Source organism: Triticum urartu, chromosome 2, assembly GCF_003073215.2.
Source record: "Triticum urartu cultivar G1812 chromosome 2, Tu2.1, whole genome shotgun sequence".
Lineage (NCBI taxonomy): Eukaryota > Viridiplantae > Streptophyta > Magnoliopsida > Poales > Poaceae > Triticum > Triticum urartu.
The window spans coordinates 136,582,999-136,607,988 of NC_053023.1; positions in this window are offsets into that span (position 1 = coordinate 136,582,999).

Here is a 24,990-nt window from a genome sequence, read left to right on the forward strand (position 1 = left end):
CTAGGGTTACACAAGGTCGGTTACAAAGCAGGATATATACATATCCGTATTGCCTAGCTTGCCTTCCACGCCAATAGGGTCTCATCCGGACACGAGACGAAGTCTTCAATCTTGTATCTTCATAGTCCAACAGTCCGGCCAAAGGATATAATCCGGCTGTCCGGAGACCCCCTAATCCAGGACTCCCTCAGTAGCCCCTGAACCAGGCTTCAATGACGATGAGTCCGACGCGCAGTATTGTCTTCGGCATTGCAAGGCGGGTTCCTCCTCCGAATACACCACGGAAGAATTTGAATACAAGGATAGTGTCTGACCCTGCAAAATAAGTTCCACATACCACCGTAGAGAGAATAATATTTCCACAAATCTAATCTGCTGACACGTTTTGGCAACATGACATTATGCCATGGCCCGGTGATTACTCGAACCGTTTCCTTTAACTAGCCCCGCACATAACGTGAGGCAGTTTCTTGACACGTCTTGTCAAAGCAGAGATCGTGTCCCCCTTATTACGGGATTCTCATCAATACGGTCGTGGATAACCCAACCATGCCTAGGACTCCTAGATTTTAGGCAAGTCCCAAATGGCCACAAGGAGGACGCTTGATATTCACCCTCTTTATAAAGGGTTAAGGCTTTTACTTTTTTTCCTCCCGTGCTCAATCGAATCCCTCCCCCGCCTCGAGTTCTAACACTCAAAGCCTAGGTCAGGTGCTTCGGATCTTCAATCATGTCCGGATCCAGCCTCCATGGCCGGTGGATGCCCTCCTCCATCACGGAAGAGGATATCAAGAAGTTGAGGGAGGCAAGATACCTGACCGCCGAAGTCTCACATCGGCTGCCCGCCCGAGGCAGGTCGTCCCTACTCCTGAACCCAATGAAGATGTCGTGTTAATCTCCCACTTCCTCCGAGGACTAGGCCTCACTCTGGATCCCTTCGTAAGGGCTTTGATGTTCTATTACGGGCTTTGATTTCCATGATCTAGCCCCAGATTCCTTTCTCCACATCTCGGCATTTATTGTCGTATGTGAGGCCTTCCTCCGCATTACTCCTCACTTCGGCCTGTGGCTCAAGACCTTTGATGTGAAGTTGAAGACGGTCGAGGGGCAGTATGCAGCGTGCGGGGGTGCATTAATAAGCAAGATTACCGGAGCTCCGTGGCCCAAAGGTTCCTTTCCAGAGGTGTCTGGATTATGGCAACGGGAGTGGTTCTACATCACCGCTCCCAGAAGTGCCAAGTGGGTAGCTTCCCCCGTCTTTCACTCGGGCCCTCCACCACAACTGATGTCATGGATCAGCAGGGGGCTGAGCTGGGGTCTAGCCTAAGGATGTGCCCATACTGCAGAGCCACATCCGGGATCTCTTCGAGGGTGATTTTAGTTTGGTTATGGTAGTGCAAGTCATGTTGGTTCGTCAAGTCCAGCCTTGCAAATGTCGGCCCCTCCGTTTATGGGAATTCAACCCAGAAGGACCGCGCGCTATTCAGAATTTCCTTGGCCTGACGCACGAGGAGATGTATAAGTCGCTCTTCGGACCCCAAATAGAGTGTCCGGACACCTCTGAGGACGTGGACCTGAGCAGCAACCGCACCGCGACCCAAGTAAGTAATCCTCTAGCCGAACACATTGTATTTCTTTTATCATGACATCATTCTGAAGGATCGCTCTTTGACCAGGACTGGATAACAAAGGCGAAGATGATCCGGTGTTCGGCTCCCCTTCCCGAAGGCTTGGACAATCCGGTGCTGGAAAAGATGCTCGAGCCGGCACCTTGCCCGGTTCCCTCAAAGGAAGATGAAGGGGGGAATAGAGAGGGCCAAAGCGGGCCTCCACCGCTACCTGTTTCAACTGAGGGAACGAGCGCCTCCGTGAGGAAGGATAGCCAAGGGAAGGAATCTGACATTCCCTCGCCCCGGGGGAGGAAGAGGACTACCTCTGATGATCCGGAAACCAAGGTTTCCAAACGGGAGAAGAAAACTCCACCAGAGGGTCCCTCCTCGGAGGGTGCTCTTGCCGCACAAAGTCCGTGCGGGGATCAGCCCTCTAACGAGCTGTAAGTAATCAAAAAGTACTTAGTGGTGAAGATGTACTACCTTACTTCTGAGGAAAATAACCGAATCATCTATCTTGTAGTTCGGATCTGAGCCCTTCTCAACAGAGCTCATCTTCGGGGGATCTTCTTTCGGAGATGATGGAGAGCAAAACGCCTCCCCCGGACTCCCTGGCTCAAGAAGCGGGCAACCCTGAAGTGTCATCACGGAGAGTTTCTTCGGATCCGGCAAGGCCAGAAGATAATCCCATGGTCGCCCGAAGCCCTCAGTATCCGGCTCTTGAAGAGAGCAATCAAAAGAGTCCGACACCATCTGGTATGCAGTCGGACGTACTGAAGGGTCTGCTAGAGCGAGCGACTATCTCAGAAGAGCATCGTACATTAATGTGTATGGTGATTGAAAAGATTTCGTCCGCCGAAAATGGGTTGCATGAAGCCTTTATGAGTCTACTGACGGGCTTTGAGGTACGTGAAATGGTATACATTTGTGATGGTATCACACATTTTTAGGTGTGCCCTGTGTAGATAGTAGCCCCTGAGACTCTGGTTGCCGTCGAGAACGGCGATGATCAGAGGATCGTAATCCCAGGTAATAACCAGTCCGCCTTTATATACAGGTGGCTGGAGCTCCGGTGGCTAACCGGACTTATGGGGTTGCCGAACTAAAGCGGCAACTAGATGCGGTGGATGCCGACATCGAGCTTGTTAGCAAGTGGCTTGACGAGGCACAGGGTAGGTGATATTTATAGTGAATGTCACATAGTAAGAGTAGCGTGATGCCAGTATCTTTAATATGTTGTGACTGCAGATGGAGCTGTCGCCGTGGAGGCCCTGCGGGCGGAGCTTGCCCGAGCCAAGGAGCAAGAAAGAAGTAGTAATGCGGCCGCTTTGAAAGCGACTGAAGAGTTGAGAGCCGAGAAGGCCGCGCATAGCGAGAGAAAAGAGAAAATGGCCAAAATGGCTGTGAAGTTAAGAGACACTACCGACCGCTGCCAGTTTTTTGAAGAAGAAAGCCGGGTGAAGGCTACGGACCTCGAAAAGGCCACAATGGCGACCAAAGACACCCGCTCTGCAATGAGAGCAAAGGAGGAACTACGTGAAGCCGGGGATATTGTGGCTGGGAAGCCCTTTATGCTACGGAGGAAGTTTGGCGATCCGCGGTATGCCCCTCTGGATCGGCTGTGGAGTTCGGCCGATGCATATCTGGACTTAGAGGCAAGTGCTGTCGATGCGGCCGAATACTTCCGAGATCAAACAGATCGTGAAGTGGACAAGCTATTCTGGTCGCAATTCAATGTTCCAGAGCGTCCGCTTCCATTGACTGATTAGCTTGCCAAATGGGCCGAACTCCATAGATGATCTCAGGTAGGTGGTCACGAACTGTGCGTCTAAGGCGGATGGTAACAGGAGGCAGGGGACACGATGTTTTACCTAGGTTCGGGCCCTCTTGATGGAGGTAAAACCCTACGTCCTGCTTGATTTATTCTTGATTATATGAGTATTACAAGAGTTGATCTACCACGAGATCGGAGAGGCTAAACCCTAGAAGCTAGCCTATGGTATGATTGTATGTTGTCCTACGGACTAAAACCCTCCGGTTTATATAGACACCGGAGGGGGCTAGGGTTACACAAGGTCGGTTACAAAGGAGGATATATACATATCCGTATTGCCTAGCTTGCCTTCCACGCCAAGTAGAGTCCCATCCGGACACGAGACGAAGTCTTCAATCTTGTATCTTCATAGTCCAACAGTCCGGCCAAAGGATATAGTCCAGCTGTCCGGAGACCCCCTAATCCAGGACTCCCTCAGTCATGCTAGTGAGTAGTTGTGAATTTGAGAGATACTTTGTGTTAAAGTTTGTGATTCCCATAGCATGCATGTATGGTGAACCGTTATGTGATGAAGTCGGAGCATGATTTATTTATTGATTGTCTTCCTTATGAGTGGCGGTCGGGGACGAGCGATGGTCTTCTTCTACCAATCTATCCCCCTAGGAGCATGCGCATAGTACTTTGTTTCGATAACTAATAGATTTTTGCAATAAGTATGTGAGTTCTTTATGACTAATGTTGAGCCCATGGATTATACGCACTCTCACCCTTCCATCATTGCTAGCCTCTCTAGTACTACGCAACTTTCGCCGGTACCATAAATCCACCATATACCTTCCTCAAAACAGCCACCATACCTACCTATCATGGCATTTCCATAGCCATTCCGAGATATATTGCCATGCAACTTTCCACCGTTCCGTTTACTCTGACACGCTCCATCATTGTCATATTGCTTTGCATGATCATGTAGTTGACATCGTATTTGTGGAAAAGCCACCGTTCATAATTCTTTCATACATGTCGCTCATGAGTCATTACACATCCCGGTACATCGCCGGAGGCATTCATATAGAGTCATATTTTGTTCTAAGAATCGAGTTGTAATTCATGAGTTGTAAGTAAATAAAAGTGTGATGATCATCATTATTAGAGCATTGTCCCAGTGAGGAAAGGATGATGGAGACTATGATTCCCCCACAAGTCGGGATGAGACTCCGGACTAAAAAAAGAGGCCATAAAAAAGAAGAAGAGAAAAGGCCCAAATAAAAAAAATAAAAATAAAAAAATGAGAGAAAAAGAGAGAAGGGGCAATGCTACTATCCTTCTACAACACTTGTGCTTGAAAGTAGCACCATGATCTTCATGATAGAGAGTATCCTATGTTGTCACTTTCATATACTAGTGGGAATTTTTCATTATAGAACTTGGCTTGTATATTCCAATGATGGGCTTCCTCAAAATGCCCTAGGTCTTCGTGAGAAAGCGAGTTGGATGCACACCCACTTAGTTTCTTTTGTTGAGCTTTCATACATTTATAGCTCTAGTGCATCTGTTGCATGGAAATCCCTACTCACTCACATTGCTATCTATTAATGGGCATCTCCATAGCCCGTTGATACGCCTAGTTGATGTGAGACTATCTTCTCCCTTTTTGTATTCTCTACAACCACCATTCTATTCCACATATAGTGCTATGTCCATGGCTCACGCTCATGTATTGCATGAAGATTGAAAAGGTTTGAGAACATCAAAAGTATGAAACAATTGCTTGGCTTGTCATCAGGGTTGTGCATGATTTAAATATTTTGTGTGGTGAAGATGGAGCATAGCCAGACTATATGATTTTGTAGGGATAGCTTTCTTTGGCCATGTTATTTTGAGAAGACATGATTGCTTCGTTAGTATGCTTGAAGTATTATTGTTTTTATGTCAATATTAAACTTTTATCTTGAATCTTTATGCATCTGAATATTCTTGCCACAATAAATAGAATTACATGGATAAATATGTTAGGTAGCATTCCACATCAAAAATTCTGTTTTTATCATTTACCTACTCGAGGACGAGCAGGAATTTAGCTTGGGGATGCTGATACGTCTCCAACTTATCTATAATTTTTGATTGTTCCATGCTATTATATTATCTGTTTTGGATGTTTGTGGGCTTTATTATGCACTTTTATATTATTTTTGTCACTAACCTATTAAGCTAGAGCCCAGTGCCAGTTTTTGTTTTTTCCTTATTTTAGAGTATCGCAGAAAAGGAAAATTAAACGGAGTCCAATTGACCTGAAACTTCACGAAACTTATTTTTAGACCAAAAGAAGCCCACGGAGTATCGGAGATGGACCTCAAGAGTCCCGGGCTGCCCACGAGGGTGGGGGGCGCGCCCACCCCCCGGGCGCGCCCCCTGCCTCATGGACAGCCCGGAGTTTCACCGACGTAATTCTTCCTCCCATATATACCCATATACCCTAAAAACTTCGAGGAGCATAATAGATCGGGAGTTCCGCTGCCAGAAGCCCCCGTAGCCACCGAAAACCAATCTAGACCTGTTCCGGCACCCTGCCAGAGGGGAATCCCTCTCCGGTGGCCATCTTCATCATCCCGGCGCTCTCCATGACGAGGAGGGAGTAGTTCTCCCTCGAGGCTGAGGGTATGTACCAGTAGCTACGTGTTTGATCTCTCTCTCTCTCTCTCATGTTCTTGAGGTGGTACGGTCTTGATGTATCGCGAGCTTTGCTATTATAGTTGGATCTTATGATGTTTCTCCCCCTCTACTCTCTTGTAATGGATTGAGTTTTCCCTTTGAAGTTATCTTATCGGATTGAGTCTTTAAGGATTTGAGAACACTTGATGTATGTCTTGTGTGGGATACCCGTGGTGACAATGGGATATTCTATTGATCCACTTGATGTATGTTTTGGTGATCAACTTGCGGGTTCCGTCCATGAACCTATGCATAGGGGTTGGCACACGTTTTCGTCTTGACTCTCAGGTAGAATCTTTGGGGCACTCTTTGAAGTACTTTGTGTTGGTTTGAATAGATGAATCTGAGATTGTGTGATGCATATCGTATAATCATACCCACGGATACTTGAGGTGACATTGGAGTATCTAGGTGACATCAGGGTTTTGGTTGATTTGTGTCTTAAGGTGTTATTCTAGTACGAACTCTATGATAGATTGAACGGAAAGAATAGCTTTATGTTATTTTACTACGGACGCTTGAATAGATCGATCAGAAAGGATAACTTTGAGGTGGTTTCGTACCCTACCATAATATCTTCGTTCGTTCTCCGCTATTAGTGACTTTGGAGTGACTCTTTGTTGCATGTTGAGGGATAGTTATATTATCCAATTATGTTATTATTGTTGAGAGAACTTGCACTAGTGAAAGTATGAACCCTAGGCCTTGTTTCAACACACTGCAATACCGTTTGTGCTCACTTTTATAATTAGTTACCTTGCTGTTTTTATATTTTCATATTACAAAAACCTATATCTACTATCCATATTGCACTTGTATCACCATCTCTTCACCGAACTAGTGCACCTATACAATCTACCATTGTATTGGGTGTGTTGGGGACACAAGAGACTCTTTGTTATTTTGTTGCAGGGTTGCTTGAGAGAGACCATCTTCATCCTACGCCTCCCACGGATTGATAAACCTTAGGTCATCCACTTGAGGGAAATTTGCTACTGCCCTACAAACCTCTATACTTGGTGGCCCAACAACGTCTACAAGAAGAAGGTTGTGTAGTAGACACCACTACTACGTCTCCAACGTATCTATAATTTATGAAGTATTCATGCCATGTTTACAATAATTTTATATGGTTTTGGTATGATTTGATTGGAACTAACCCGGACTGACGTTGTTTTCAGTAGAACTACCGTGGTGTCATTTTTTGTGCAGAAATAAAAGTTCTCGGAATGGGTTGAAAAGTTATAGGGATTTTTATGGACCAAAAGAGACCCCCGAGGCATCGGAGTTAGGCTAGAAGAGTCCCAAGGTGAAGACAAGGTAGGGGGGCACGCCCTACCCCCCAGGGGGTGGTCCTATCTTGACGCTGCCTCGTGGAGCCCATTGACGTGAGACCGACGCCAAAAATTTCTATAAATACCAAAACCCCCAGAGAGAAACCTAGATCGGAAGTTCCAACGCCGCAAGCCTCTGTAGCCACGATAAATCAATTTAGGCCCTCTCTGGCACCCTGCCGGAGGGGGCCATCATCACTGGAGGCCATGGAGGAGGAAGCCGGAGGGGGCCATCACCGCCTTGGAGGCCAAGGACCAAAGGGAAAAGGGATAATTAGATTTATGTCCCTAGTTGTGTCCCACTCGTTTGTTTTACCCCTAATTCCCAAAACTCACCGGTTCTGTCCAAGTCACTTTTCTCCTCTTATGCTTTTGCCCTTTGACCGTTTGACCGTCAGTTTGAAAACTTCATAACTAATTCATACTGAATCAGAAAAATGCTAATAAGATACCAAAATGTTCCGAAAAACATGACCTATATGTCAGTGTCATTTGCATTCATGAAAAATGTGTTGGAAAGTGCACATCCGAGTTTTAGCTCTTTTGATACCATCATGAATAGTGAACTCTAAAAAATTCAAAAAAATTCAGAAAAAAATATGGTGGCGAAGAACAACAAATGTTCTAAGTGCTTGCCAGGTTTCATTAGGGAACGGTATTCATGGAAGTCGTGGCAAAAAAAAATCTATTTTGGAGTGCTGATTGTTTTTTTGCCACGACACCCACGAATGTTATTCCTTGATGAAACTTGGCAGGCACTTAAAACATTTGTCATTCTTTGCCACCAATTTTTCTTAATTTTTTTGAATTTTTTTAGATTTTACTATTCATGGTGCTAGCATAAGAGCTAAAACTCCGATGGGCACTTTCCAGCACTTTTTTCATGAATGCAAATGACACTGCATATAGGTGATGTTTTTCTGAACATTTTGGTATCTTATTTGCATTTTTCTGATTTAGTATGAATTAGTTATGAAGTTTTCAAACTGATGGTCAAACGGTCAAAGGGCAAAAGCATAATAGGAGCAAAGTGACTTGGACAGAACCAATGACTTTTGGGAATTAGGGGTAAAATAGACGAGTGAGACACAACTAGGGGCATAAATCTAATTATCCCAAGGGAAAACCTCTCCCCATCTCGGGGGGAGGCCATGGAGGAGGAAGCACAAGGGGGAGACTCTCTCCCCCGCTCTCTCATTGTCGTCGGGGGAATCATCTGCTCGATGATTGTCTTCATCAACATCACCATCTTCATCACCTTCCTCATCTCTTTTCGACGGTCCACTCTCCCTCACCCTGCTGTAATCCCCTACTTGAACATGGTGCTTTATGCCACATATTATGATCCAATGATGTGTTGCCGGCCTATGATGTTTTGAGTAGATTTCTTTTGTCTTTTGGGTTGTTTGATGATATATATTGGTTTGAGTTGTATGTTTTTTTGGTGCTGTCCTATGGTACCTTTCGTTCCACACACACGTGAAGGATTCCCGATGTAGGGTGTTGCAATACGTTCATGATTCGCTTATAGTGGGTTGCTAGAGTGACATAAGCTTAAACTCGAGTAAGGGGGTTGTTGCGTATGGGATAAAGGGGACTTGTTACTTTAATGCTATGGTTGGGTTTTACCTTAATGATCTTCAGTTGTTGGATGCTTGCTAGATTTCCAATCATAAGTGCATATGATCCAAGTAGAGAAAGTATGTTAGCTTATGCCTCTCCCTCATATAAAATTGCAATAATGATTACCGATCTTGTTAACAATTGCCTAGGACAATTCCGCACACCGACCCATCATTATTCCACACTCGCTATTTTTAATATATTGTAACATATTCTAACTTTATGTTAACACCACCTATTTTTATATTCTAGATATCATGCAATGTTATCCTCTTCATACCCACAATGTAGTTTATTTCTCGTTTCTAGATGGAAGCAAACATTCGGTGTACGTAGAGTCGTATTAGTGACAGATAGGACTTGAGAGAATATTGATCTTACCTTTAGATCCTTGTGGGTTCTACACTCCATACTTATCACTTCCACCTTTTGAAATTGCTACGATGATTCCTTGCACTTGGGGATTATCAAGCTCTTTTCTGGCGCCGTTGCCGGGGAGCAGTAGCGTGGGGTTGATATTCTCGTGTGTGCTTGTTTGCTTTCTTCACTAAGTAGATTTTGTTTTCCCTTTATTTTTGTTTTATTTAGTTGTGGGTGAAACAAAAAAATTAATTAGAGTGAAAATACAAAAAAATTACTTGCCTCTTATGCCTAAAAACGTTTACAAAAAGAGAAGTGATTGGAAGGTTATGCATTGGAGAAGTGAGGGTCGACCTTGAACACTTGTGTTCATGCTCATGGAAACAATGTAGAATTTTCATGGAAGTTTCTCAAAAATAATTATCCCCTTGTATATATCCATTATATTATAAAAATAATTTGCCAAGTTTTGGTTTTAGGATGATTAGATTGCTTGTTTGCTATGTGCGGTGCAAAAACAGAAACTTTGGCTGTAGTGCGTGAATTTACAATTTTTTACTGGAACATCAAAAGTTTCTGAAATTTTTACACAGTAATGATATGAAATTTTTTATTTTGTGCTAATGTTTTAGAATTTTTGGAGTTACAAAAGTACACTAAGTTTCCAGATTGCTACAGACTGTCCTGTTTTTGACAGATTCTGTTTTCTGTGTGTTGTTCGCTTATTTTGCTGAATCTATGGGTTGTATCGGGTGGTATTAACCATGGTGAAGTTGGAATACAGTAAATATAATTCTATTATGAAATTGTAACTAGTTTACAATAGTACCTAAAAGTAGTGATTTTCTTTATTATACTAATGGATCTCATAAGGTTTTTTGTTAAGTTTTGTGTGGATGAAGTGTTCGAAGATCGAGGAGTTATCAATATGAGAAGAATAAGGAGAGGCAAGAGCCCAAGCTTAGGGATTACCAGGCACCCCAAGTAAATATTCCAAGGATACTCAAGCATCTAAGCTTGGGGATGCCCTGGTTGGCATCCCATATTTCTTCTTCAACAATTATCGGTATATCTTGGTTTTTGTTTTGCTCACATGATATGCGTCTTTTGTGTTTATTTATTTTCATTTTCCTTTGTGCACCATGCTAGTATTAGATAGTCCTCCATTGATTTATAGAATTCTTCATGCGCTTCACTTAAATCTTTTGAGTATGGCTTTATAGAATGCTCTCTGTGCGTCACTTAAATCTTCTGAGTATGGCTTTATAGAATGCTTCTTGGGCTTCACTTATATATTTTGAGTTTGGATGTTGGTAAATCTATATTAATTGTAGAATGCTCCATGAACTTCACTTATATCTTTTGGAGTATGAATAATACTATAATCGAAATTGGGCTTGGAAGAGTATCATTAAAATATCATGCCTAGCTAGGGGCGTTAAACGATAGCCATACTCAAGAGATAAACATTATTGCCTACGTAGAACACACACCCACACCCACACAGAGAGAGCGAAGTAGGGCTAGCCTTGTTCTTCTTCCTCCTCTAGCCAAACAGCTCAAGGAGCAAGCTTGTAGCTACCTTGTTGAGATAGTGATCAGGCAGAGACCCCGCAGAGTAGGACTAGGGGTGTTATCTCCTAGGAGAGCCCCGAACCTGGGTAAGATTCACAGGCGTATGCGGTCTCGCTCACTCTCGCTTCTGGAGCCCGGTGACGTACTATTGTCCCTCTCCATGATTAGCCATCCCTTGGCATATATCGCTCCACAACCCCGACATTTGGCGCCCACCGTGGGGCAAGGTGCACCGTCGTCCGGAAACACGTTCTGTATGGGAACCCTTTTCCTTCCCAGCGAATGCAGCCAGCCCGGCACGCCGGATGGTGTTTGCGTTGACACGCTACATGGTGTAGAAGCGCTTGCGCAGCGAGCAGTCTCGCCGAACTCGTCGATGGGATCCGTCTCTCCGACGAACCTGCGCCCGACATGGGAGCAGCCCGCTCCAAAAGCTGCCTCGCCGACCTCATTGGCAAGATCGACATCGCCAACGAGCCCACCTTCGACATAGAGTCTGTTGGCTCCACCAACCCGATGGTCGTTGACTTCGACGTGGCATCTCCCGATTCCTTCCCCGCCAATGTGGTGGTCATCGATGACCTGCTCCCTCCTGCGACCAGCGACGCCAGCACCAGCACCGTCATGGAGGTGCTGGTCATCAGCCACGATTGCGCCTTCGATGGGGCTGCTCGTGACCCGCTGCAGGCAGCAGTGCGGGGCTTATCTGCGCCCGTTGCAGAGAACACAGACGGAGCAACATTGGAAGCCTTCCGCGTCTCTCTCCTCGAGAGCGCCCAGAAGTTGGCGGCCATGAGGCACCTCAGCGAAGCCTACCAACGCGAGATCGACCCCTTCGTCTGCGGCACGCCGGCTGCTGGCGAACCGAGCCGGATGGGCACCATTCGGCAGTGTGGCGCGGCCGTTGCCAGCATGCTGGGAGCCGACCGCCCCGTCTATGCCACACCTTTGGAGAATCAGCATGCTGCCTAGGCGGTAGCAGACGAACTGGATGACCTGGAGGGTGACGAGCGATGCTGCATGGTGGAGCGCATCCAGCAGCTCCTTGACGCGGCCGCACACCAAGAAGCTGGCCGCCGCGTGGCGGAACCCGACCTGCACGCTGAGAACCTCCTCCCACGCCGAGAACACGGCGTGGCCTCCAGGACGCTGACAGGCGGCGCCCGCAACCAGAGAGACCAAGGCCGGCTGCTAGCCGCAGCCAAACACGCATCACCATCGAGCACAACCAAGACGGCCGCCCTCGAGGAGTCGAACAGCGGGGCGATCGTCTGCTTCCCTCGCGCAAGAAGAGGCGTGTCGCCCCGCCGGCTGTTGAGCACCCGACTCTCGGAGACCGGCTAGGCCCTCATGAAGGAGTCGGAGAAAACGACACCCACCATCGGATCGACCGACTGGCTCGATCTCTGGCGGTAGAAGAAGAAGATGCAATCGGCCCGCCTTGTTTCGGCCCCCGCATTCGCGACGAGCCCTCCCCAAAGGGTTCTCGCTCCCTCGAGACACTCCCAAGTACAACGGCTCCGTGAAGCCGGAAGATTGGTTGGTTGACTACTCCACTGCCGTCAACATAGCAAATGACAACAAGAGCATGGCTGTGAAGTACGTTCCGCTCATGCTCCAGGGCACGGCCCGGACATGGCTGAATAACCTCATGCCCTACAACGTCAATAGCTGGTTGGACTTCACCAAAGTCTTCATCCGCAACTTCACTAACACCTACAAGCGGCCGCCCAAGCCCCGCCAGCTCTCTCTGTGCGTTCAAGGCCCGACCAAGTCCACCCGCGAGTACTTGACGCTGTGGGCCGAACTGCACAACTCCTGCGAAGGGGTGCACGAGGTGCAAGACATAGAGTACTTCACTGCCAAGTGCCGAGAGGGAACCCTACTCAAGCACCGACTCCTCTTCCACGAGCCAGCTACACTTGACGAACTGCTAATCATAGCAGACAAATACGCCACTACAATTGTTTGGTGACTGAGAATGTAGTTTGTTAGTATTCAAGAAACTTTATGGTCTATACTTTAACATGTGAATAGCTTGTTACTTGATCATCAGAAGTCTTATTAGATGAGCTACTATTTATGATATATAATGATGCTAGAAAAAGTTTTTGGGACTATCATTCATCAAACTTATGCACTATGCTAGCATTCACACTTCATAAATTATTTCTTTTATCATTTACCTACTCGAGGACGAGCACGAATTAAGATTGGGGATGCTTATACGTCTCCAATGTATCTATAATTTAGGAAGTATTCATGCCATGTTTACAAAAATTTTATATGGTTTTGGTATGATTTGATTAGAACTAACCCGAACTGACTATGTTTTCAGCAGAACTACCGTGGTATCATTTTTTGTGCAGAAATAAAAGTTCTTGGAATGGGCTGAAAATTTACGGTGATTTTTATGGACCAAAAGAGACCCCCAAGGCATCGGAGTTGGGCCAGAAGAGTCCAGAGGCAACGGCAAGGTAGGGGCGCCCTACCCCCGGGAGGGTGCTCCTGTCTTGCCATTGCCGCGTGGACCCCCTTGATGTGAGACCGATGCAAAAAATTCCTATAAATACCAAAACCCCTAGAAAGAAACCTAGATCGGAAGTTCTGCCGCTACAAGCCTCTGTAGCCATGAAAAATCAATGTAGGCCCTCTCTAGCACCCTGATGGAGGGGGCCATCATCACCGGAGGCCATGGAGGAGGAAGCCGGAGGGGGCCATCATCACTATGGAGGCCAAGGACTAGAGGGAGAACCTCTCCCCATCTAGAGGGGATGCCATGGAGGAGGAAGCACAAGGGGGATACTCTCTCCCCCCCCTCTCTCTCGGTGTCGCCAGAGTGCCACCGGGGGAATCATCACCGCGATGACCGTCTTCATCTTCATCACCTTCCTCATCCCTTTTTGGCGGTCCACTCTCCCGCACCCCGCTGTAATCCCCTACTTGAACATGGTGCTTTATGCCACATATTATGATCCAATGATGTGTTGTCGTCCTATGATCTTTTGGGTAGATTTCTTTTGTCTTTTTGCTTGATTGATGATCTAGATTGGTTTGAGTTGCATGTTTTATTTTGTTGCTGTCCTATGGTGCCTTTTGTGCCGCACACACGTAAAGGATTCCCACTATATGGTGTTGCAATACGTTCATGATTCTCTAATAGTGGGTTTCTAGAGTGACATAAGCTTAAACCCGAGTAAGGGGGTTGTTGCGTATGGGATAAAGGGGACTTGATACTTTAATGCTATGGTTGGGTTTTACCTTAATGATCTTTAGTAGTTGCAGATGCTTGATAGAGTTCCAATCATGATTGCATATGATCCAAGTAGAGAAAGTATGTTAGCTTATGCCTCTCCCTCATATAAAATTGCAATAATGATTACCGATCTTGTTAGCAATTTCCTCGGACAATCCCGCACACCGACCCATCATTATTCCACACTCTCTATTTGTAATGTATTGTAATATATTCTAACTTTATGTTAACAACACCTATTTTTTTTATTTTAGCTCTCCGATATCATGCAAAGTTATCCTCTTCATATCCACAACATAGTTTATTTCTCATTTCTAGATGGAAGCAAACGTTCAGTGTACGCAGAGTCGTATTGGTGGCAGATACGACTTGAGAGAATGTTGGTCTTACCTTTAGCTCCTTGTGGGATCGAAACTCCATACTTGTCACTTCCACCTTTGGAAATTGCTACGATGATTCCTTGCACTAGGGGATTATCAGCAGCAGGGTCCATAAGGAAACTAAGGGATATTAAGGCCTCTTTTTAATAGAGAACCGGAACAAAGCATTAACACATACTGAATACATGAACTCCTCAAACTACGGTAATCATCAAAAAGAATCCCAATTATTATCACCTTGGGGTAGGCGGATCATAACACGTAATAGGTGCATATAACTTGCATGGTAGGATCAAGAACACAAATATATTGGTGAAAACATAAACGGTTCGCATCTAAAATCATGACACTCAGGCCCTAGTGACAAGCATTAAGCATAGCAAAGTCATAGCAACATCAATCTTAGAAGATAATGGATACTAGGGATCAAGCCCTAACAGAACTAACTCGATTACATGATGAATCTCATCCAACTGATCACCTTCCAGCAAGCCTACAGAGATATTACTCACTCCCGGTGGTGAGCATCATGAAATTGGTGATGGAGGATGGTTGGTAATGACGATGATGACGAATCGCCCTCTCCGGAGCCCAGAACAGACTCCAGATCTGGCCTCCCGATGAAGAACATGAGGTGGTGGCGGCTCCGTATCATGAAACGCGATGAAACTTTCTCTCCTATTTTTTCTCCAGAAATAGGAATTTATAGTATCCAGATTAGGATCAGGGGAGCCACGAGGGCCCCACAACCCACCAGGGCACGCCTAGGAGGGGGGGTAGGTGCACCCTGGTGCCTTGTGTGCACAGGGTGGGCCCCTCCAGCGGATCTTGGTTCCAAAATTCCTCATATATTCCATGAAAAATCTCCAAAAAGTTCGTCCAATTCCGAGAACTTCTATTTCTGCACAAAAACAACACCATGGTACTTCTGCTGAAAATGTCAGTCAGGGTTAGTTTCATTCAAATCATCCAAATCAGAGTCCAAAACAAGAGCAAACATGTCTGGAAAAGTAGATATGACGGAGATGTATCAAGGCCATCATCGACAGGGGTGTTACCTTGGTAGATGTGGTCCATGTGATGTTGCAACACTAAATCCAACATCTCCAGGCGTGACCTATGTCAATGTGGCGATATGAGTCGGGGAGTGAGGCTTCGGTGATCCGCAACTTCTTCTGAGGAAAGGACCCCGACGGGATGTGGAAGATCCTCAACACCAAGGATAACGAGGTCCGGACTGAAGGGTACGATGTTGGCTACTATCGCGCGTGCCCTGCTTCTAAGTTTTTTCTCCTTTTTATGCTTTAATTCGCTCTTTAAGTTTCTGGCGCATCCTTGATCCGAATTCTCAGTTTTCCATGTCTATTTCGGAGGGCTGGCGCACACGCACCAGGTCGATCAAGCCTCCGGCTCCTCAACGGGAAGGACCTCTAAGCCCCATGCTAGAGGGGCTCTCGATCAAGGATCCTTATGTGGTCCCCGAGAATAAGAAGGGGAAGCATCCAACATCCTTATGTTTTTTTCCTTTTACTTTTTTACAGGGAGCAGTACGACCTATCGGCTGAGGAGAACTCTGCAAAGGGCATGCCAAGGCCTTCGCTAGCCTTGAGCTCATTAGAGATGGCGCCCAATCCCTCCTACGGAGATCAGGTTAGGAGAGATTTCATCACACCCTAATCCCCCAGCATCCAGTGCTGGGGTAGAGATCAACATCCCTATAGCCGAGGTTCATACCTCGGTTGTGGGGAAAATTACTGAGGATCAGGGGAAGATACTCCCCTTAATCAGGAAGAACTGTTGCTTAGTCACCTAGTTTCCCCGGCCCACATGACTCCAGAGCCACGGGGCTGACTAGAAGCGCTTCCTTCTTCATTAACCGATATGGGGCAGTGAGGACAACGCCTCTAGTGCTCGACTATGAAGTGGCCGAGTTGTTGGAGCGATGGTAACCCACAAGTATAGGGGATTAGTTGTAGCCTCTTTCGATAAGTAAGAGTGTCGAACCCAATAAGGAGCTAAAGGTAGAACAAATATTTCCTCAAGTTCTATCGACCACAGATACAACTCTACGCACGCTTAACGTTCGCTTTACCTAGAACAAGTATGAAACTAGAAGTACTTTGTAGGTGTTGTAGGATAGGTTTGCAAGATAATAAAGAGCACGTAAATAAAAGTTAGGGGTTGTTTAGATAAAGACACAACTAAGTTAGTTTTAGTAGAGAGCTTTTTGTCACGAGAAAGTTATTTGTCCCTAGCACTACAAAAAAGGACACATCCGTGACATTTTGGGCCGAACGATTTTTTTCCTGTCATGCTTATGACACTTCTATGATGATAATTGTGACAAAACCCGGTATCATCATAGATGTGGTGGGATCCTACTTCTATGACAAAAACCATGACAGAAAATGGGCTTTTCATCCTGGGCGGGCCGGAGACGCAGCTGCATGACATTCTTTGGGCCGTCCATGACGAAAAAAACCGTGGTAGAAGCGAGGGCGAGGAAAATATTAGGGAGTTCTTGGTTATGGTGGGTGGTCGGGGCTGAGCGATGCATGGAGGTTTGCGCATTTCTCTCATACACGTACGCGCGTGTGTGTGGGGCGTTGCGCTCTAACTGAACCCGAGCGAGGCGTTGGGCTCTAACTGAACCCGAGCGATTGCACTAGCTACGTTACTGAACCCCGATCGATCCCTTGCTGTTAACTGAACCCGAGTGATTCCTTCTCTACTGCTGCTAACTGAAGCCGATCGAAACTGCCTCTTGATGAACAGTTCCTGGTGGTGGTTGGATGAACAACATCCCGTGGTAGTAGAGGTCGTTACCGCTGGATGAACAGGACCCTGATCGAGGAGGCGTGGGGGTGGATGAACTGTAGCCGGTGGAGGGACCCCATACGTGGAGGGCTGGTTGAATAGGGCCCCGTGGAGGGGCTGGTTGAACAGGACCCCGTGGATGGCTGGTTGAATAGTAGCCGGTGGAGGCTGGATGAACAGAACCCCATGGAGAGCTGGATGAAAAGTAGCCGGGGAGGCTGGATGAACATGACCCCATGGATGAACAGTAGCTGGTGGAGGCTGGAGGAAGTCGATGGTGGATGAACAGTAGCAGGTGGAGGCTGGAGGAAGTCGATGGGTGGATGAAAAATAGCCCGTGGAGTCCCATTTTGCAATACGCCACACCGCTCCCAATCAGCAGGACCCCGTTTTGACCATAGGCGCTCCAACCCTAGTCCATTTCCTCCGTTGCGGTACGCCACACCCCTCCCGATCAACAGGACCCCATTTCGACCGTACGCAGTCAAACACAAGTACATTTCCTCTGTTTTGCGGTACGCCAGACCCTTCCCGATGAACAGGACCTTGTTTCGACCATACACAGTCAAACAGAAGGCCCATTTCCTCCGTTCTACAGTACACCAGACCTTGTTTTGGCTGTTCCGTCCAAGCCAGTTGGCTCCCGATGAGCACGACATATTCCGTTGCCTCCCGATGAACACGACGCATTCTGTTGCCTCCCCATGAACACGACGCAGTTTCTCTGTTCCGACCCAACCGGTTGGCTTCCGATGAACAAGATTAGTCGCTGTACGCGTTAGAGACCCCGCCCGTATGTACTTACGTAGCCGTATTTACTATCTTGCAGTGTGTCTGTACGTACGTGTACACGACATAGATGGGACTGCCTGACATGTTACGTCGGCGCCTCTACTTCAACACGTGCCGCTCCTTCCTCGGCCACGGTACGTCGCTGCAGAGACACCGATCAACCTCTATGTACGTACACGTTCGCGGCCGGACAGATAACGCTACCTTCGCTTCAACCTAGTGGGTCCCAGCTGTCAAGGGGTAAGCAGGCAGTTCCTTTCATGCGAAGATAAAGCCGGTGGGTCCCAGCTATCAGGGGGAACATTTTTTTCGCTAAATACAGAGGCCCTTCCGGTAGGTCTGAGGTGTCAGGTGGGTGAACCATTATTTTGCGTGTAATAAGGAGGCACTTCCTTGCGTGCGGCCATGGACCCAGCTGTCAGCATCTCCACTTACAGTCCTCTTCTGATGACTGTCGTTCGTTCACCGCGTTGACGATGCCATACCGCCCGAGAGCACCAAGGTGGTGGACGACGGCGCGACCTAGGAAGGGAACGACCTGGAGCCGGGGAATACGCAACAGTGGATGCCCTCGCGGAGGGGAGTACGAGGGTTGACTGCTTCAGCTGCGGTTTGAGGCTGCCGTCTCCGGAGAATAACATGGGGTGTGGGTGAGTAGAGGGAAGGCTTGGCCAGTAGTAGTATGGTCGGGCAGTGAGGCATGCACGACAGCACAGCCGGCCACGGGAGGCTGGAGCAGGCGGTACGGTGGGCGCAGGTTTGGGAGGCTGGAGCAACAAGACCAGATGTTGAAGATGCAGCTTGGCCGTTGGATTAACATTGAACGGTCAGTGCAGCTAGAATCGTTTATTGACTAAGTTGACAAAGCCCTACATACGCGTTAACTTAGTAGGCCCACAAGTCAGCGTACAAATCTAGTGGGTCCCAGCTAGCAGGGGGAATCAATTTTTTTCGCGTAATAAGGTGGCACTTCCTTGCATGTGAAGATGTTTTCTGGTTTTTTTATTTCTTCTTTTTTGAGTTAGAATAAAAAGAAAACAATTTAGGATCTTCGGTACAATCTATATTTTCACGAAAAGGATCATAATAAAGCTGGCGGGTCCTAGCTATCAGGAAGAGGAAACTTTTTATTTCCGCGTAATAAAGGAAGCACTTCCTTGCGTGCGAAGATGTAGCTGGTGGGTCAAACCTGTCAGGGGGAGAAATTATTTGTTTTCGCATAATACGGGGGCACTTGCTGCGTTTGGCCTTGGGCCATGTGGGTCCCTACTTTTAGCCAATCCATGTACATGCCTCATCTGAGCCGCCCCCCTGATCCAACGGCTGGCTGGACACTAGTTACGCCGTGCCTTGCTGTGGGCAAGGCACTGGATCTCTATTCCCGATGGATGTCGTTTGTTGACAAAGTTGACCACGCCGAGCTAAGAGAACCAACACAGTGAACGATGGCGAGTATTACGAAGGGAACGACCCAGAGCCGGCGAAGACATAACAGTGGATGCCCTCTGGGAAAGATTTACAGCCCAACGGGGCGGAGAATAACAAGTTGACCTGGGTTGGGTATTCCGCAAAAAAAGTATAGCTAGGCTAGCCATTTTCACCTTGAAAAAATAATATGTGGGCTGGATATTTGGTCGACATAAAATAATAGCCTGGGCTAGACAGGCCACAGCCCGCCGAGTTGATACCCTGCTCCTCTAAACAACAACAAAAACATCGTGATAACCCACAAGTATAGGGGATCGCAATAGTTTTCGAGGGTAGAGTATTCAACCCAAATTTATTGATTCGACACAAGGGGATCCAAAGAATATTCTCAAGTATTAGCAGCCGAGTTGTCAATTCAACCACACCTAGAAACTTAATATTTGGAGCAAGGTATTTAGTAGCAAAGTAATATGATAGTAGTGGTAACGGTAGCAAAAGGTAACGGTAGCAAAAGTAATATTTTTGGTGTTTTATAGTGATGATAACAATAGCAACGGAAAAGTAAATAAGCGAAGAACAATATATGGAAAGCTCGTAGGCAATGGATCGGTGATAGAGAATTATGCCGGATGCGGTTCATCATGTAACAGTCATAACCTAGGGTGACACAGAACTAGCTCCTATTCATCAATGTAATGTACACTACAAAAAAAGACACATCCGTGACATTTTGGGCCGAACGAAATTTTTTCTGTCATACATATGACACTTCTATGACGATAATTGTGACAAAACCCGGTATCATCATAGATGTGGTGGGCTCCTACTTCTATGACAAAAAATCATGACAGAAAATGGGCTTTTCGTCCTGGGAGGGCCGGAGACGCAGATGCATGACATTCTTTGGGCCGTCCATGACGGAAAAAGCCGTGGTAGAAGCGAGGGCGAGGAAAATTTCGGGGAGTTCCCGGTTACGGTGGGAGGTCGGGGGCCGAGCGATGCACGTTTCTCTCGTACACGTACGCGCATGTGTGTGAGGCGTTGGCTCTAACTGAACCCGAGCGAGGCGTTGGGCTCTAACTGAACTCGAGCGATTGCACTGCAGGCTACATGTTACTGAACCCGAGCGATCGATCGATGGCTGTTAACTGAACCCGATCGAGCGATTCCTTCGCTACTGCTGCTAACTGAAGCCGATCGATGCTGCCTCTGGGATGAACAGTGAGCGTTGCGGGGGGGGGGGGGGGGGGGGGGGGGGTTGGATGAACAGTGAGCGGTGCCGTTGCCTCTGGATGAACAGGACCCCATGGTATGGTGGAGGGCTGGATGAATAGTAGACGGTGGAGGGGTGCCCGTGGAGGGATGGTTGAATAGGACCCCGTGGTGTGGAGGGCTGGATGAACAGTAGACAGTGGAGGGGTGCCTGTGGAGGGGTGGTTGAACAGTAGCCGGTGGAGTAGCGCGTGGTGGAGGCTGGATGAACAGGAGCCCGTGGAGGCTGGAGGAGGTCGAAGGTAGCCCGTGGAGGATGGAGGAGGTCGACGGTGGAGATGAACAATATCCCGTGGAGTCCTGTTTTGCGGTACGCCACACCCTCCCAATGAACAGGACCCCCATTTCGACCATAGCGCTCCAACACAAGTCCGTTTAGTCCATTTTGCGGTACGCCACACCCCTCCCGATCAACAAGACCCCCGTTTCGAATGTAGGAGGTCCGTTTCATCCGTTTTGCGGTACGCCACACCCCTCTCGATCAACAGGACCCCCGTTTCGACCATAGGAGGTCCGTTTCCTCCGTTTTGCGGTACGCCAGACCCCTCCCGATCAACAGGACCCCGTTCCGAAAGTAGGAGGTCCGTTTCCTCCGTTGTGCGGTACGCCAGGCCTCGTTTCCATCGCCTGTTCCGTCCAAGCCCTCCCGATGAACACGACCACGCATTCCGTTCCGACCCAGCCGGTTGGCTCCCAAGCGTTCCGTTGCCTCCCGATGAACATGACGCATTCCGTTGCCTCCCCATGAACATGACACATTCCGTTGCCTTCCCATGAACACGACGACGACACTATTTCTCCGTTCCGACCCAGCCATGTACACGAGCCCTGGCCGTACGTATGCGCGAGTAGGCGTTCGAGACCCCGCCCGTATGTACACATATGTGGCCGTATTTTCTTTCTTGCACCCTGGCCGCTGTATGTACGTGTACATGCTACATGCGCGCCTCTACTACAACACGTATGCGCCTCTACTACGACACGTGCGCGCCTCTACATCCACCAGTATATATGTACGTACACGTTCACAACTAGAATGACAACGCTATGTACGCTTCGACCAGGTGGGTCCCGACTGTCAGGCACTTCCTTGCCTGCAAAGATGTAGCTAGTGGGTCCCAGCAGTCAGGGGCGAATCTTTTTTTTTGTCCGGACGCACTTCCTTGCGTGCGGAAGATGTAGCTGGTGGGTCCTAGCAGTCAGGGGCAAATGTTTTTTTCGCGAAATACGGTGGCCCGTCTGGTGGGTCCCCGCTGTCAGGTGGAGGAATAATTATTTTGCATGTAATAAGGAGGCACTTCCTTGCTGCGGCCGTGGACCCAGCTGTCAGCCTCTCCACGTACAGTCCACGTCCGATGGAAGCCGTTCCTTGACCACGTTGACCACGCCGTGCTGAGAGCACCAGGGCGGTGGACGACGACGAGGCCTAGGAAGGGGATGACGCGGAGTTGGGGAAGACGCGGCAGTGGATGCCCACGCGTAGAGGAGTACGAGGGTGAGGCTGCCGTCTCCGCATAATAACAGGGGGTGTCGGTCGTTGACCACGTTTACTAGGCTGCGCCGAGAGCTCCAGGGCGGTGGACGGCGGTGAGGCCTAGGAAGGGAACGACACGGAGGCAAGGAAGACACGACAGTTGTTTCCCACGCGGAGGGGAGTACGACTGTACGAGGGTTTACTGGTTCGTCTGCCGTCGCCAGAGAATAACAACAGGCGTGGGTGAGTAGAGGGATGGCTAGGCCAGCGATGGGAGTACGGTGGGGCAGTGAGGCCTGCACGGCAGCACAACCGGCTGCGGGGAGGAGGGAGCAGGCAGTCCCGCCGGCGCTTGTTTGAGCGGCAGGAGCAGGAAGAGCAGAGATTGAAGAAGCACGACGGCCGTTCGATGGACATCCAACAGTCACTGCTTGTGCGTCAACCTTTTTTTAGGAAAGCCTCAAATCCATGGAAAACAGCATACAACCCATCTGCCATTATTTATAATAATTTACAGCCCATTTGCTAATTCTTAAGGTTTTTTTGGAGCCCATATTCTTTTTGTTAGCATTACAGCCCATATTGTGGTCACGGTTAAAAAATTATACGAAATTTTGCATATTTTGGTGCGGTCCGAACTGTTTTTAATCCAAAAATTTCGACTCACATTCAAACAGATTTTAAAAATAAATTTATATCAATATAAAATCCAACAAATTCTCCACGCATAAAAATTAATGTAATTTAAAATCTCGAAATGAAAAAAATATATTTGAAACTAATTACCGGTTTGATGTGTTTTAAAAATGTACAACCCATTTCTCATTACTGATGGGCCATTTTCTCGGCCAGCCGAATGAAAGCTCTCCTCGTCTTGAAAGATTTGCAGCCCAACAGGCCTGACAAAGCGACTTGGCAAATCACAAAAGAACTGGGCTGTGGCCGTGGACCCAGTTGTCAGCCTCTCCACGTACAGTACTCTTCCGATGGAAGTCGTTCCTTGACCACGTTGACCACGCCGCGCGGAGAGCACCACGGCGGTGGACGACGACGAGGCCTAGGAAGGGGACGACGCGGAGCCGGGGAAGACGCGACAGTGGAAGCCCGCACGGAGAGGAGTACGAGGGTTCACTGGTTCGGCTGCGGTGTGCGGCTGTCGTCGCCGCAGGGCCTGGCCAGCGGTGGGAATAGTAGGGGGTGGTGAGGCCTCCGCGGCAGCACAGACGGCCACGGGAGGCAGGAGCATGTGACACGACCAGCTCTGCTTTGGGCGGCTGGAGCAAGAAGACCAGAGGTTGAAGAAGCACTACGGCCATTGGATGGACATTGTACGGTCACTGGAGCTAGAATCATTCATATTGACTAAGTTGACAAAGCCTTCGTCCCCGTCAACTTAGTAGGCCCACAAGTCAGCCTCCCACCAAGGTGGGTCCCAGCTAACCGGGGGAGTATTCATTTTTTTGTGCGTAATAAGGAGGCACTTCCGGTGGGTCCAAGCTGACAGCGGGGGAACGTTTTTTTGCGAAATACGGTGGCCCGTCAGGTGGGTCCTAGTAGTCAGGGGGCAAACGTTTTTTTCGCAAAATACGGTGGCCCGTCCAGTGGGTCCCTGCTGTCAGTTGGAGGAATCGTTATTTTCCGCGTAATAAGGAGGCACTTACTTGCTGCGGCTCTGGACCCAGCTGAGACTCTCCACGTACAGTATACTTCTGATGGAAGTCGTTCCTTGACCACGTTGACCTCGCCGCATTCCGTTGCATGCATGCGTCCATGGGCGTGGTGCGTCCCCACTGTCAGCCTCTCACGTACAGTCATCTTCCGATGACTCTCGGTTGTTGACCTTGTTGACCACACCATGCTGAGCGCACCCAGATTGGAATGACCCGGAGATGGGGAAGACGGGGCAGTGGAGTCGCAGATGGAGAGGAGTGGGAAACTTCACTGGTTCAGGTGCGCGGCAGCACAGCCGCGGTGCCGCCCACGGGAGACAGGAGCAAGAACAGAGGTTGAAGAAGGAGCACGACTGTTGGATTAACATCCAGCGGTCCAGCTGCTAGAATCATTTGTTGATTAAGTTGACAAAGCCATGCGTACACGTCCGCTTAGCAGGCCCACAAGTCAGTCACCAAATCTGACGGGTCTCAGCTGTCAACGGGATGAATAATTTTTTCGCAAAACAAGGAGGCACTTCCTTCCGTGCGAAGATACAGCTGGTGGGTCCCAGCTGTCAGGTGGAGGAAACAATTTTTTCAGCTTAATAAGGAGGAACTTTCCTTGCGTGCGACCATGGACCTTGTGGGTCCTAGCCGTTAGGCTCTCCATGTATAGTCCTCTTCCGATGACTCTCGTTTGTTGACCACACCGCACCGAACACAGCGAGGCGGTGGACGACAGTGAGGCCCCGGACGGGAACGACTCGGAGATGGGAAAATGCGGCAGTGGAGTCGTAGATTGAGAGGAGGAGAAGGGTTATAACTGGTTCTGTTGCGGCGTGGGGCTGTAGTCTGTGGAGAATAACAGGAGGTGTCGAGGGGTGGAGGGATAGCCTGGCCGGCGGTGGGGTGGCGCTTCGCAGCGATGCGT